We start from the raw sequence: 16,657 nt of genomic DNA on the forward strand, positions 1-16,657 counted from the left end.
CTTATTAATCTGACAATTGCTTTTGGCTTAGCTAAGGCTAAAGTCTTCAGCTGTAGAACACAGAATTGATAAAATATTCTCTGGTCTGTTAGATGCCTACAAAGATGTACGAACACCACTAACAGTTCTGCTGGTATGCTTCATCCACATTTCTTTCTCTTTTTTTTTTTTTATAAGTTAAGGAAAAGCTCCTTATTTCCTGTTTGTGACCATTTTAGCATAACACTGTTTTGGTCCATGATCTGGGATCCTCCATGTAACTACAGGAATATCTTGCAGTAATTCTCACCAGTGCTGTGTTTGTTGTACCCTACCACTGTCTTGTAGTCCCCTGAGAACCAACACGTGCATTTGTCCATAAAAAGTAAAGATCAAATTTGAGACAACACTGTAATTTTTTTAAAATTAGGTTTAGGACTTTTTGATTTTCTTCCCTGACACTAACAGAGAAAGAATTTTTCAAGGATAGCTGACTTGGAAGGCTAAAGCACACTCATGTCAGTTATTGTTTTACTGCCTATTGCATAACCCTCAATTACCACTGAATGGACAGAACTGCAGATGTAGTGATGCCAGTAAACTGCAGGATTTATAGCCTCAAATCTTGTTGCTAAAGACAACTGATCACAGGGTTCCACCCTGAGAAATACCATGGCTGTAAAAGCACCTCACTTTTGTTTACAGGTCCACAGAGGCCACAGGAAAGGTTGTAATTGTTTTTAACTTGAGACCATTAATACGTTGTGTAGAAAGTACAATTCACAATATCAGATGGGAAGAATGCAAGAAAGTAACATAACTTAAAGGTTTATCTCTATGGCCCATTTATTACCTATATAGCAACCAGGATAAATTTTAAAGCCAACTTTATCTCCTCAGTAGGTGATTTTATAATACGTTATTCATCCTGGATGATACCAGGCTGAGGGGTGCAGTTGATATGCTTGAGGGAAGGAATGCTATCTGGAGGGATCTTAACAGGTTTGAGGACTGGGCACCAGTTAGCCTTATGAAGTTCGGCAAGGCCAAATGAAATGTCCTGCATGTGGGTCAGGGCAATCACCAGTATCAGTACAGGCTGGGGAATGAATGAATTGAAAGCATCTCTCTGAGAAAAGATTCGGGAATGCTGCTACATTAAAAAATTGTACTTCAGCTGAAAACATGCATTTGCAGCCTAGAAAGCCAACTGTATCCTGGGCTGTATAAAAGTAAGTGTGGCCACCAGGGTGAGGGAGATGCTTCTGCCCCTCTACTCCACTCTGGTGAGACACTGGAATATCATAGTCCAGGGAAACTGTGGATGATTCATCCCTTAAAGTGCTCAAGGTCAAGGTGGACATGGCTCTGAGCAATCTGATCTGGTAGAAGGTGTCCCTGCCCAGGGCAGGAGGCTGGACTAGATGATCTTCACATGTCCTTCTCAAAACCAAACTATACTATGATTCTATAAAAAGTATTTACTGCTAGCAACCTTGTATTGTACTGAACAGGATCATCACATGATGATGTAGGCAATACATTAAGGAATGCTTCTAAGCATATACATCTTTTTGATTTAAAGCAGCAGCATGACCTGCATTACCAAAATATTGACTTCAACCATTAAATCATACAATAATAATCTGTCTGTCTTCCAAATATTTTGGAGGTATGCTTCTTTATTAGGACTGTATAACTATTTTTTTCCACGGTGAAAATCAAACATGCCTTTCTAGTACCCTAGCAGAAGTAGAAAATATTTTGTGTCCAGCCTGATCTGACAGAATGGAGGTCTAAAGAGAAAAAAATATAAATACCTTAACTAAGGTGAAAGCTGGATAATACTCACATAGGTGTTTCTTAAATCAAAGCAATATCATATTCCACAATATTGCCACTCCACTCAGTGTTGTAAGAGGGAATAATGAATTTTTACCAAGAAGTCTGGATAAAACATCTTGTAACAGACATGAAGAAGCCTTTAATTGTGATACAAGTTTAAATTTTTCTTGCATCTTTTTTACTGTCCATTGATAACTATGAAATATTTATTTTCTTCCACAGAGAAAATATCCCAAGAAAGTTTTTTGAGAGCTCCTTGGGAATTATCAAAATTTATAATCTCACTAAATTTCAGGCAAAATAAAGTACTCACAGATGAATCAAATTCTGTTCTCAAGTGCACACAGAAAGTCCCATTAAAACAGTGTAAATACACCCAAAGACCAAATTTGACAATTGAAATACTTCTGGAAAATGAAAACCATCCAATGAAGTTCATAGATCAGAGGAAAATAATTAATTTTAAATACCAAAATACTGAATAATGGTCTGCCACATTCCGAGGTAACATTAAAATTTATTTTTTGTTTTGGATCTGTGAAACAAAGTCCAACCATAAAAGGGTCGGGTGCAAGCAGACTTTTATTTGACAAGTGACACAGGCAAAAATATAGAGCCAGGAAAAAGAGGGAGAGAGGAAAAGAAGATATAAGAGAGAGAGAGAGAGAAGAGAGAGAAATGGGAGAGAAAAGGGTAAGAAAGTGGGAAGAAAGAATGAGAGAGGAGACAGAGAGAGAGAGAGAGAGAGAGAGAGAGAGAGAGAGAGTCACCACCAGGGGCCCCGCTGTCCAGAGAGTTTCTTCAAGATGCTGCTGGTCCTGGGCAGGGTCCGATGCGAGATGGGGGTGTGTCAAGAGACGACCAAACAGCCACAGCATGGACAGCCAGATATACCCGTGAGTTCCTTTTGTTCCAAAGGGGCAGCTGTCAGTCAGCTGCCACAGAAGCCAGGGGCATTGGCATCAGAGCCATTGCAGACAGGCTGCCTGGAGGGGGGGCTTCCAGCACACAGTTCTTATCTCTTCCTAGGTGCCACTCCCCGCTCTGTTCCAGCCCCCTTACACAGATACATCAGCATCAGTACAATCGAGGTGGCTTCCTCCACCCTGGGCAGGGTACTCGTGCCTGGGGGGACGTCCCAGCATTGCAGGCTGGCCCTCAGAAAAAGGGAGCACTTTCCTCCCAGCCGTGGAGTCTTTCTGGGTGTCACACCCTGCTCAGCTCTGGCCAGGCCAGCTCCTCCACCCTAGCCAGGGCTATTCACTTTAAAATTGCTCTTTTGAGACAGTTTCAAACCAGTGAGATCAGACTCTCATATGGTCTACTTCCTTTTTCTGCTTATCAGCAAACAAAGACTGAAGCATAAGTGGAATATTCTTTCTGCTGATGGAAAGAATGACATCACCTTCTTGAGATAAATACTGGAGTTATTTTAAAGCACTTCTCTGCTTTTATCATAAAAGTTTAAATTACAGCTATTATTTTAAACGATCTGGAGAAAAGCAGTTTGAAAGGCTTTTCAAAAGGGAAGATTGGAGCCCTTTAATAATTTGAGCCAAAAGGTAGCTGAGAGAAAGCCGTTGATATACTGGAGGGTGTGGGAATGGATGCAGAAGATGCATTTTGTTTTCCTGTGAAGGGAAATGATGCCTGCTGTTCTGAACCATGGAAGCTTACAGACTCCTTCCTTTCTTCTAAAACTCCAACCTGCCTCCATATTCTTTGCCTACACTACCTACCATTGTCAAAATTATGAAATGTGATTTGTTTCGAGCTCTGATGGCTGTGACTCCCACCTAAAGATATACATAGAAGAATTGTATTGTATTTCTTTGTGTAGATCCTGATTCTTATTTTAATTATTAGCATCAACTGGAGTCTCTGAGGAGCTGTGGAACCCTCCTCTCATCCAACTGCATCCTTCTAAGAGACAATGAAATTAAAGATGGAATGATAATGTTCTCTGGCAGTGTGCAACTTTGGTCTTGAGCTGAGAAATTGCTGTAATTAATTGAAAAGACCAGGAACAACTGATTTTTCTTCTTATTTTAAGCAACCAGTACAGGAATCTGAGATTTTTTTATCTTCTTGGTGACTTTCTACAATACAGGGTCTGTCCCTGCAGTGCTTGTAGGCAAGGACAACTGTAGAGACAGGACTGAGAAAATGCTTTTAACATGTAGACAATCTCTTCTCCCCACCCCTCAACTCTTGTTAGTTCTAATAAAAGAGTGTTCTTTCTCTTCAAGCTGTGCTTTGCTGATATTTCCAGTCCCCAGAAGCTGCAGAAAAATTGCTCTTTACCAAGCCTGTGCAGACCTTGGTCATAGCACACTCAGGTGTTTTTTTGCAAAACTATGCATATGAACCAGTCCTCAAGAAGAGCTCCAAGGGTGATAACTCTGGGCAAGCAGACAATTTTTTATAGTACAAGTATCAAATTATTATCAAACTACATCTTATGTTCACGAGTAACCTCCATCAAATAGGTATAACTTATACTTGAATGTAAGAACAGTAAGATTTTTTTAGGTTTATAACTGTCTGGAGGGTTTTTTACACAATTACAGTGCCTGTGAGTGGCACCAGCATGACACTATTGACAGATTTCAAGTGTGGGCTCCAATCTATGAGAGTTGAAAGAGCTTCAGGATGAAAGAATTGGAAACATAAAAATTCCTGCCCTCATCAAAGCTACGTTTTTTTCTCATTTTTAGAGCTGGTAGGTTGAGTCATTTTAACTGGACCTTTGTTCCCAGAGTGCTTCTCTAAATGCTTTACTTCAGCAGGTAGGGCTCTAATCCATATCAGGGCTTACTAGCTATACTTATATCAGATAACATGGCTGTCACAAACTAAAGAATAAAGTAAGCTTATTCTTCCATTTAGGATGGAGAGAGATAATTCTTATGGTTATTTTAGAAGAACATAGTATAAAGCTACTAATTAACACTGTGAGTAAAAGAAAGCTTAGGGGGAAAAAATATCACAAGACTATGCAGGTGGTAGAAACAGCCCCTTTCCAAAGAGAATGCAAACCAAAGCAAAAACAAGATCTCTGCAACAGAAGAGGAAAATCTGGGGAATATATTTGGAAGACTTCAAGTAGCTGACTAACAAAATAATTTGAAAATGAATCAACCTCAATATAGGAACCATTACACTGAAAAATATTATTTATTTTCTTCAGTTACAGATATCCTTAACACAGGAGTTTAAAAATATATAGACAGTCAGATTATCAACATGAGCAAATAAGCACCTATGAGAAGCACAGCCCCATTATTTAACATGACACTTCAACTATTACTTAAGATATGCTTTAATAAAATAAAATTATATAAAATAGAAATTATCTGAACAGCTATGTTATCCAAGAGCCTCAAACATCTTCTCCATTTCCAAGAATCAGTGGACATAGCTGTAGCCTCCCAGTATTAACTTGAAAAAAACAGACACAAAAATGAGAATGTATCTGTGAAGAACCTACATTCCTTTAAGAAGTGCTTGACTGTATGTAGCTTCCAGGATTAAAACACTTGCCAATACACAATGAATCAGATGAAACATAAACCTAAGTTATATTATTGTTTTAAATAATCTTTAATTTAGTTTTTTCTTTATCACTGAGGAAATAATACTCTTGTGTCTCTTCTGACTAAAATGCTCCTTGTGTCTGCAACCACGGGTACATTGGTACATCAGTCAGTGAAATGTCCAAGTGTCATTTCCTAGAGTCCTCCTGCTCTATTCTTGACATTTGGAAGGTCTTCAATGTTCTAACTAATTATTGTCCATGGTAACTTCTCACCTATCAAATGTGCCTTGAAACACATTCAGAAGTCTTTTTGGAAGACATCTACTTTTGACCTGATATTCACAAGCTCATGCTTTTTCCATTATCTCTGTAAGATTATGAATAATTGCAGTTAAGGATGGCTTTTTGTTCATCTTACCAGAGCAAGAGATGTTCTAAGACATATCTATTTACAAGATAGTGTAGTTACTATATGAGGAAGAAGGGTGCTCGGAAGGGCAAAGGCATTTGGATAAACTAAAAAAAATTGACACATAAAATTCTCTCTTGTGAATACTATAATTTTGAAGTCAAATAGCATTAGACCACAGACTTGACTTTCCTGAAATCCCATGTTGAAAAATTAACTTTTTATTCCTAAACTTTATAATTTCATGCTTTCATTCAAACTATCCATTTCAGTGAAATAATGTGTATATATAGGTTTTCTCTATCTCATCCATCTCACCAGTCATGTTATTGATTCATTACAACATTGCAAATTTCAAAGGTGCATAAATTTATATTTTAGTAACACCAACCTTTGTGAGGACAAAAATCCTGGTTGTATATTCTTTTGAAGTTGTGTTTGTGAATTTAAGATAGAAAGGTTGTGTTTTGGTTTGGTTTGGGGTTTTTTTTCTTTAAATGCTTGTGAATTGTCTCCTTGTGAATGTTTTAAGTGATTAATGTGATTTAATTAACTATTACTTTCTGTGGTTAGTACAATATTTTAAAAGTGCAATACAAACCTAAAGTAAGTGCTTAGAAATGCAGGTGAAATTCTCTTTCAGAGACTGAGATTCTAAATGATCAGATCAAAAATGAATTGAAACAGTTTGCCTGAATTGAGTAATTTTCAGTTTGATTGTTTTTCAGCTGACTGCTGTAGTAGAGACGATGACAGCTGGTATGAAGTTGTCTGAATCAGTGATACTAGAATGTAAATACTTGCCAACACTTTGCATGAAATCCACAAAGCAGAGCTATTTCTGCATTGTGCCTTTTGACATGTCAGCACACATGATGACTTGAAATGGCATTCTTTTTTATTTTATTTTCTGGTATCAAAATTAAATTGAAAGCTAAGATCATACGGTAAAATCAGACACAGCTACCCAAAAAAGAGGGCAATGAAGAATCAAGAGTATCTGCTCAGAAGACTTAATAGTTGCTCAAAGGGATACTAGTCATCCTGGGGATAGTTCTAAATACACTGAAAAGAAAATTCAAATGCATTCAAATGTATATTTGTCTTGCCATGTGTCAACAGCTGGTTTAGAGCACATCATTTTATCAGTAACATATTGAGAGGTTACTAGTCAATATGTCATTCTAAATACAATTTATATAAATTGTTGATTTTGATGAAAGTGATACATTCAAAAGATTGCACAGGGTTTTAGTCAACTGGATCATTTAGTCAGAACTATGAATCAAACTTCACTGCAATGCTTTGGAAAATCAATCACCTCAACAGTATCTCCAGACAGTTTAATGCAAATAGTTTTGTGAAAATCATGACTCTAAAAGGCATAGTTCTAAATCACCATGGCTAAGAAATTACTATTAGGAGTAATAAGTGTTTAGAAAAAGAAGCTTAGTGCAAAGGAACCATCCACCCCAATTGCTTTTATGGTTGCATCTATAAGGGCAAGTCAACAGGAAAAGAGATTACATTAACAGCTGATTTTTTGCCTTGATTAGAACAGGAAATGCAGTAATGAGAGCTGAACTAATAACACATTCATTCTAGATTTAGCTGTGAGAAATTTCCTCCATCACAGTAGGATGGCTGTACAATAAACCTTGGAAGGTCCAGAACAGCAACTGTAATGGAAAACAGAGAAGTAGCACTGAGTTGAAATCAATATTTCATCTAAAATGGACTTGAGTAACATTTCATTCCTCTTGCTTTTGTGGGGTTTTTTTGTTTGTTTTTTTTTTTGGGGGGGAGGAGGGGAGGGAGGTTTGATTGTTTTGGTTTGTTTGTTGTCTGTTTTGGCTTGTTTTGTTTTAGTTTTAGTTTTTTAGCAAATTTGATCCCATGACTAGAATTTTTAGCACAGAAGCTAATGTAATGCTGTGTCTCTCACAGCCAGCAACCACTGGCTACTGAAAAAGCAAGTGTGACTTAGTCACTATAATATATGGTTGGTAATCTCAGCATCACAAATCATTCTGGTTTTGGGAGGAAGCATTTTGAAATGCTGTAAGGGAGAACATGAAGTGGGGAGAGAGAGAAATACAGATATGTCCTATGGACTGTTTCATTAAAAACCAGATATGCAAATACAGGCTTAACAGTAGCAGAAAATGCTCAGCTATAAACAGAAGAGTAGGAAGAGATAAAAACCTACAACTTCCCTTTTTACCAGCACAAGCCCCTATACTCACAATGCACTGTTTCAGTGCTGCTGTGTGCAGCTGGTTAGAGACTCACGCAGAGCAGGGTTGGTGGAAATGTAACTTAAAGTTGGATTAGAATACACAAACTGTTCCTACATAATTGAACTAATGGCAAAATGGCTTTATGAAAGCTATCAGACAAAAAGCAAGACGAGTAACAAAATAAAACTGAAGAAAGACATTAATGCCCTTCACTCTCTGTAGACACTATGACTACAAACCATATGGGTATGCTCGCAGACAGACATGCACAGCTAGGGGAAAAAACCCACTTTTACCTGAATCTCCAAATTTCCTGGATAATAATTATATTAACACCTCACCTGCTACTTTACAGTTCAGACTAAGGGAAGTACAATGCATCTGAACTTCTTTACCTTTGAAACTTTGCTAATCCTAAAATCCTAAGGGTTTCTTCTTCCTGTGTTCTTCTCTCTGGTAACCTATTTAGCTGTATAGAGTTATATATACAAGAATAAATAATGCTTGCTTCACAGAAACTAAGACACAGCCTAATGAGAGTGCTAGAGGATCGCCTCCAGAGGATTGAATGCATGAGTTAGTAGCTTGCTTTTCAGAAAGACACAAACACTGTGGTTAAAGCAGATTTAAAAAGAAAATGCTCACCATCACTCCCTGTGATGTCCCACTGTCCTGTCCCACACTGTCCTGTCCCACTTCCTGAACAGACACGCTGCTTGGACCCAAGTCATGGAAGCCACTTGATTTCTAACCTATCCTGATTTGTGGAGTTCATGTTTCAAAGCACAAAGATTTTTTCCATATTTTTTTTTTGTTAGCACACAATGAGGTGCTGAACCCAGTTGTGATCCTGTTGCGTAAAACAATGTGCTATTTGAGAGGCCTCTGGGTAGCCCAGTTGTCTGTCTGGAAAAGGCAGACGGGACACTGGGCTCAGAAATGACCCACATGTTCTGCAGCAGCCACTGGTAGCTTGGGTGAATACCCCACAGCTACTCTGCATTCTAGAATTGCCTAGATTTGGGCAATTAAATATCAGTCCTCATGTCTGATAACATTCTCTGTTAGGGAGACTCCAAGGGTTTTGTCATCTAAATCCCCTGATTAATGTCTTAGACAAGGGATCGTCTAAATATTTAGTTGCATTTTGTCCTCTACTAGAAATGCAATCAGCAGATCAAAGTGAGTGGTGCTAAGGCTCCTTACAGCTCTATTATATGAGGGTTCCTGATACAGATTGGTTCAATTCCCAGGTCAAACATTTCCAACATAAATGTGGTCCAATGATGGCCACTACCCAATCTTTCATATTTTTTGACTGTTTTTTAAATTCCTACTGCAGTACAAGTATTCAACAAATAATGAAGTTTCAAACAAGATGATGGTTGAGTTATAATGGATTTAAGATGATAACTTAGTACTTTCAATAGACAGCAGCTTATGTAGAAATATTTTGTTAACAACCAAATTAAAATATCCTGGTTTCTAAGAGTTTTGCAATAGGGACGCCATTATCAGGCCTAATTAAATCTTGTATTCACTCATCTGGGATTGAATCTACAGAGTTACTCTCTACCACATCAGTATTTGACTGTATAACTAACCTCATTATTTGTTCTTCCCCAGTCTACCAATAATACAACACATACTGCTTTTTTGTCCACTTCTACAAATTATCTTCTACAGCACCTTATGTAAATAGTATAGAATCTCTGATTCCTTTAATTTATATCTTTATTGAAAGATGTAATAAACAGATAGTGCAATGGCACTTTTGTCAAATCAGAATCATGCTCATCTTTATTATGGCCTCAGAGTCACAGATGCTGTTGTCATAAGAAGGTATGTGTTGACACATTAACACCTATAGCTACTTGTAACCCTGTGCAGAAAATTCCTCTTTTTGTCTGAGGAATCCTGAAGCATTAGCTGGCAGGGTGTGTTCAGTCAAATGTGCTTCTGGGGTATCTTTGAAGTATTACCTTACCACCCATCCTTCTTTTTATGTGTTTCAGCTCAGTGTATGGGAATTGCTTCATCACTTCTGTGTAGTCTATGCAAACCACACCTACTACCCAGTGCTGCTGGGAAATCATTATTTATGACTCAATTAGTATTCAATCAATACAACTTATTCTAAAAAATTTATTATTATAATTTCAATATGAGCAGGTACACAGAATCCTCTCATGGAAATCCATGGATGGTTGCATTTTCTATATAAAATCTCTGACTCATGCAGGAGCATGGTAAACACAGAAGTTCTGTGTCACTTTTATTTGGTGATGAAGCTACTTTCATGCTTATGCAATAGTAAAACTATGTAAGCACATAAAGTTTCAAGTTTTTTTCTTTCAATGAATCTGGAAGGCATACTCCATTTTCCTCTCTAGCACATAATATTTTGTTTACCTTGGAGTCATCAATATTTGAAAACTGATAGCAGAGGAAGGGAATCAGCCTACAAAGTAAGTATGTTGTTTAGAGCAGGCTACTAGTGAATGATTGAATCCTACATGAGATTTCACAGAATCATAGAATGGTTTGGGTTAGAAGGGACCTGCAAGATCACCTTGTTCCAACCCCCCTGCATGGGCAGGGAGACCACCCACTATTCCAGGGTGCTCAAAGATCCATCCAGCATGCCTTGAACACTTCCTGGGATGAGGCATCCACAGCCCCCCTGGGTAGCCTGTCCTGGTCCCTCACCACCCTCACACTAAAGATTTTTTTCCTAATATCTAATCTAAATCTACCCTCCTCCAGTCTAAAATGTCCCTTGTATGCCTTGTCCTATCCCTGGAATAGCTCAGGAGTAAACACAGCTGATTGTTTTAGGGCACTGTCTTGGCCAAATGCACAAAATAGCATAAACAATACTGTCTCTAAATGCAATCTTTCTACTCTTTGTTGCTTGGAAATGGTTGGCTTGGAATTCCATTGGCCTTTACAGCACCTGAGGGAAGCTCACTCAGACAGCCAGGTCCTTCCATCGTGCTTCAAAATCTAGCTCATTTCTCAGTATCCAAAAGCTTTCATCAAACCAATGGATTATCAACAGATTATAAGATTTTTCTCTTGGATACAAAATGATGCAACTTTAAGTACAGTTTCATGGCTTGTTGGAACATGTTTCAACTACAGAACCTTTCTTTATTACAATATTTTAGGCCATTCAACTTGATTTTTTAAAACTTCATTATATTTCTTCATTTCTTGGGCTGCAGTGCAGTTGACCTCTCTATGTGGTTGGGCATTAGTCGGAACCATAGGAATGTCACTGCCACAAAAAATCATAGGGATGCTACCTTTGGCACCTGTAATCATTCTGAGAAGTGTAGAAACTACTGGGCCTACCAACTTCGAAGTCTACAATAAACTTTTCTGCCCTTTACTGGCATTATCACAGCAGCCCCTGCAATGCCTTCCGAAGTGCCTCTTAGAATAAACACATATTAGAAATGCCAATCTAGTGAAAAATAACCCAGAAGAAAAGCAATTTTTACTCAGAGTTTATGAATAATTTTTGAATAATATGTATTAATTATGAATTAATCAATACGTGCTAGGTTCTCTTTAAAGATATTAAAATCTGCCTCATATAGAATATTATTTTCATTTACAGATTTGTTTCCAGCCCGCTTCTGTGGGCCACTAGAATAGAAACAGCAGTGGAAGAGATTGTATTTCTGAAAATTCTAGTATGAAAAAAGCAATCAGTCACTGTCTTGATATTAAAAAATGTTGCAAGGAAGAACAGAAGTATTGTACATCACTTAGTGCAGATGACTTTTATATTGAAGTCTTGAGAAGAAATTAATCATTGCTGCAAGTGGGCAGAACACAGCTGGGAGTGGCTGAAATTGTGTTTGCAACCAAGGCAAGCTGAGCAGCAGTCTGTGAAGCAGCTCAGCTGGATTCCTGAGCAGTGTGAGGCTGCTAACCACCAGCCTTTTAAAACACTGCAGTAGTAAAAGCCCACCAAGTGGCTGCAAGAAAGTGTTTGGTCTCAGGCCCAGTGGGAATTTCCTCAGATTTCAAATGGTGGAGGCCATATGCCAAGATCCCTGCAGCACTGCTTAGCTCAAAAGTAAACAGCTGAATATATTTGGCACAGTTTTTACTACTGCTGCCCAAGCGACTTTCATACAGGTTTGTATGGGCGCAGCTGCCATAGCACTGGTAGTAGGAAAAATCCTTTCTAAAGTCAATATTTTTTTGCTGCATCTCTGGAAAGCATATATAGGGAAGATATTAATTGACAAAGTACCTTAAAATAGATAGACAAATATGCAGAATTTTTCATTCATCTCAAGCAGAAGTCCCCAGTCCAGTGACCCATCTATATGTAAGGGTAACACTTTTAAGTGTGGGATACAGTAGGATGAGGTCTTGAAGACTGTTTGTCTTCCTTCCCATATTAACATTTTCCAGTTAAAATTTTAAAACTGCCAGCATTGCAGTTAATGTCATAAACAACCTCTGTCTCTTAATACACTAGTGGTAACTACTGAATTTGGTAGGTTCCAAATTACATTATACAAATACAAATTCACATTAGCAGCCCAGTGGTTGTGCTGACAAGAAAAACATCAGACCACAACTCTTTGGTTTTCAGCTGGCTGACACTTGGACATGTTGCAGATGATAATAGACTTGATCTTCAAGACTGAGGTTACCAGAACATTACCAACACACCTACTGCAACAGCTGTTTTGCTGGAAGACTCCAGAGATACTTATCAGAATCTTATCATACTCTCACAGTGAGGTTTAATAGCAACCTCAGAGGAAACTGCTTGCTCATTCTTGAGGAGTAATTATTAGTAACTGCAAAACTCTGGGTTTTTTAGTGTACAGAATGGAAATGCTGATGACAAGGAAAGGATTCCCTGGATCCCCCTCTGCAAGTGGGAAGGAACTCCTGACTTATGTGCTTCCTTCCATAGGAAAAACCATGTTGAAAGTAGAGTATTAGGGCAACAGAAAGCTGAAACCAGCTTAGTGGGCTTTGATACTTTTATTGAGGGATAGTAAGAGGAATATTCATTTTTGCCTGCTTAAATAAGAAGGAGCATTGATCCTGTATAAAACGATAGTGAGAGCCACTTAAACAGTGATGCTACAATGAGTTCATTTTATTGCCTGATAGAGGACAAATGAAGTAGTCTAATTGTAATAGAAAAGGACCAAGTCCTTCTTCAAAAGCACACAAGGCTACTCTTTCTTCTGGCTGTTATGAAAGTTCTTCAGAGAAAAAAAAGTCTTTGTTCAAGGTTACAGTTTTTAGAATACATAATATCTGTTTCTGGGCTCTTTGTAAAAATCAGTGTTTCTCAGAGCAGTTTGAAACCTTCCTACCTAGGTTCAGTTTCTTCCAGGCATTTTATATGAGTATATTGAGGCTTACCTGCCAGGGAACAATCTATAGCAATGCAGGTTAGATAAGCAGGTGGCAACAGAAAAAAAGGCTGCATGGAAGAATACGCATTCAGAGAACCACAGATGCCTATTGCTGTCTGATTTCTCCAGGACTTCTCTGCCTACAAAAGAACTCTGTTATTGATCCTTTTTCCTTGGTACCAGAGAAGAACAATTCCAGTGAAGTTTGAGGGAGTTAGCAGATGCTATGAAAGGCTTTTCACCACAACACTGACAAAGTTGCTTGCTATTTTTCCTGCCAGAGCAAAATCATATGGTGCCAATGTTGAAAGAAACAAAATAGAAAACAAACACTAAACAATTCTTTAAAGGTGAAATAAGTATTTAGGCTGCTCTTGACTTCCAGATGTAAAGAATCCCATAATATCTGTTTGAAAAACATGTTTTTATTTTTTTTTTTAAAAATAAGATTAAGCAACATTTTTGTCAATAATTTGAAGCTCTTACAATGCAAAAGTTATGAGTTTCAATAGTGGTATATAACAGTTGAGCTAGAATGGGTATGAATTCTTAAAGACTTCCAGCACCCCAGAACAAAAGGGAGAGCCAGAGAGACAAAGCAGACCTGAACAATAATGATAGGAGTGATTTAACATTATTAAACTTGTTTTCTCTGAAAGTAAATACCTGCTTATTATGATAACACCAATGAAAAACTTGTCTCTATTAAAGCAATTCAAATTAATTCAAAACGGCACTAGGAAATGAGTTTTTATCAACCATAGTACAAACAGACGATTAACATAAAAAAATGATATGTGCATGTATATATAATGGAAATATGCTGAATCCTTTTTCTTCTTCTTAAGGTCAGTATTTTCCTCTTCAATAATAATAAAAAAAAAAGCTCACATATTAATTCCATGTCTTTGTGTATATCAAAATGTGTATATATCAAATCAGGTTAGTTAGGACTTGAGCCAACAGGAGGATTGAACGAGCCAACAAAAGGGTTAAAAGAGCTGCAATATCTACCAAAGTAGTGCTATCCCATCAGATGACAGGCTGTTTGTGCCATCTCTAATGGCATGGAGGATACATACAGTCTAAATGCCTTGGCCAGCTCTTAAAAAAAAAAAAAATCACTCAGCAGTTGCACAATCTTTGATCTTTGTATACTAGATATATTATCCAGAACAATGTTGACTTAGCACCTTGAACAACCCTAATCTCTTCCGGGACTTGTTTCTCAAGGAGAACTGAGCTTGTTTCAATAAAACAGCTGTCCCTCCTTTCATAACCCATTGACCCAGAGGCACACAGCTCTCCTGGTTTGTCTCAGATGGAGACCCTGGGGTGCACAGGGCTGACAGCACTGGCAATGCAATCTGGCAGGGAAGTCAGCTGGGGGGTGGGTGGAAGGACTGCAGCACAATATCCTTGGGAAGTCAAGCTCCTGTGGGCTGCAAGCCTTTGCATTCCATGCAGTGCAGCAGTCCCATGGCTGCATGGTCATACAGGCTAAATTCTAAGCGTTTCCAGTGTTGGAAGAAAGAAAAAGGTGAAAGCCTTTTCCTCCCTTCTTCACTGAATTGATTGTTGGTGTGTGAAGTACTTCTTTCACAAAGACAACATAATATTGAGAAGGCTGAAGCCTAATGTGGACAAAAGGTGCAATTTTTCTTGCTATCTGTGGTTAGCAGGCACATATTTACGGATAAATCCGCTGAGTTTCCTAGGCTGACAGATTAATAAAGTCCCTAAAGCCTTTATGAGAAATTTCTGGGAATGTGTTCCAAGTGGTCCTTCATCAAATAACAACGTGGGCTTGAGCCAGCTGGTCCTCATCAAAGTATTGATCCTTTCCTGGCATTAGACCTTCAATTAGATGATGACATAATGTTTCCAATGGAGCCAAGGGTACCCCAGCCCCTCTCCAGACACTCTTGAGCACAGTGAAAAGAGCAATGAGATGCAGAGTGCTGATGAATAGTTCTTTGCCTTCAAGAAAGGAGAACCTGAATGCAAAAAAGGGTTTATTAACATAAATGCTTCTTGCATATTTGGGATTAGTGAAAACAAAAACACATAATATTCATGCAAGCTTATAAAGCACAATAGAAGAGTGCCTAAGCTGTCAGATACTGAAAGGTTACTGAGGGTGCTATGAAGAACATTGTGACCATACCCAAAGCCTACTGAAGGCAGTTTTATCCTAGTTCCGTTATTTCTAGGTATTTCTAAAAGCTGACTGCTATTTCTCCACCATAATAATTCCCTAATTAATTTTCCTGGTTTTGAGCATGTTGCCAACTCTTAGCAATGAAAGAAAGAGAATATTTTCTTCTATTGTGCAGTGTGTAACAGAAAGAAAATTGGAATACTACAAAAAACTCATATAGCTGCTGCTATGGTGGTTTATTCCTTCGCTGTTCTCACATGTTCAGAGTTCAACTGGCTAATTAATTAAGAGCTATGAAGAAATAGCTCTTTCCTAAGGAAAAGGACCTGATACAGACCTCTTCTCATGAGTCATGTTACAAAAAGTACCAATTGTCCTGAATTCTCAGTGAAGAAAGACAGAGTTCATTTCCAGACAGCAGTAAAGTTCTTAGCTGGACTGAAGACTATACAGGGATGGCCCCCACTCTTGACCTACACAAACATAGGAAAGGTCTATTAAATTTCAAACAAAGAAGAAAAGCCTTCTTGGTGATAACCCAACAAAATCACATTTTAAATTTATTTATATGCAAGATAAAGCATCTGTATCTAATGTCCATTCATATATAGACATATAAGCGTGTCATTTTTATAAAAAAATGTAATGTGACTGTTTCTGTGTTTTAGAGGCATTAAGTAATACAAGTCCAAAGAGAAATGATAAGAAGAAATTCAAAAGGGAATAACGTAGAGGACAGTTCACACATAGATTGTGCAGCCCAAGGATCATCTCCTCAATTTTTTTTCAGAAATAGCATTGATTTTTCACATAGTAAAATCCTTGATTAGGTCTGATGAATTTTAGCTGAAGTACAGTATATTTTTTAGCAATACATGCAGTCTTCAAGAACTAATTCCAAGAACTAAACTTATGGAGAAGTGTCTCTATACCTTATCCAACTATTGCTTATCTTCACTCTTTAGATAGCGTTTCTTAATAGATAGTATTTTCCCTTGAACTTCAAGTATTAATTTCCAGCCATTAAATCATGTTAGACCCTTACACATTCTTTGTTAGTGATAGCTACTATCATTATTTGTA

The sequence above is a fragment of the Calypte anna genome, chromosome 1 (genome assembly GCF_003957555.1).
Source record: "Calypte anna isolate BGI_N300 chromosome 1, bCalAnn1_v1.p, whole genome shotgun sequence".
Taxonomy (NCBI): Eukaryota; Metazoa; Chordata; class Aves; order Apodiformes; family Trochilidae; genus Calypte; species Calypte anna.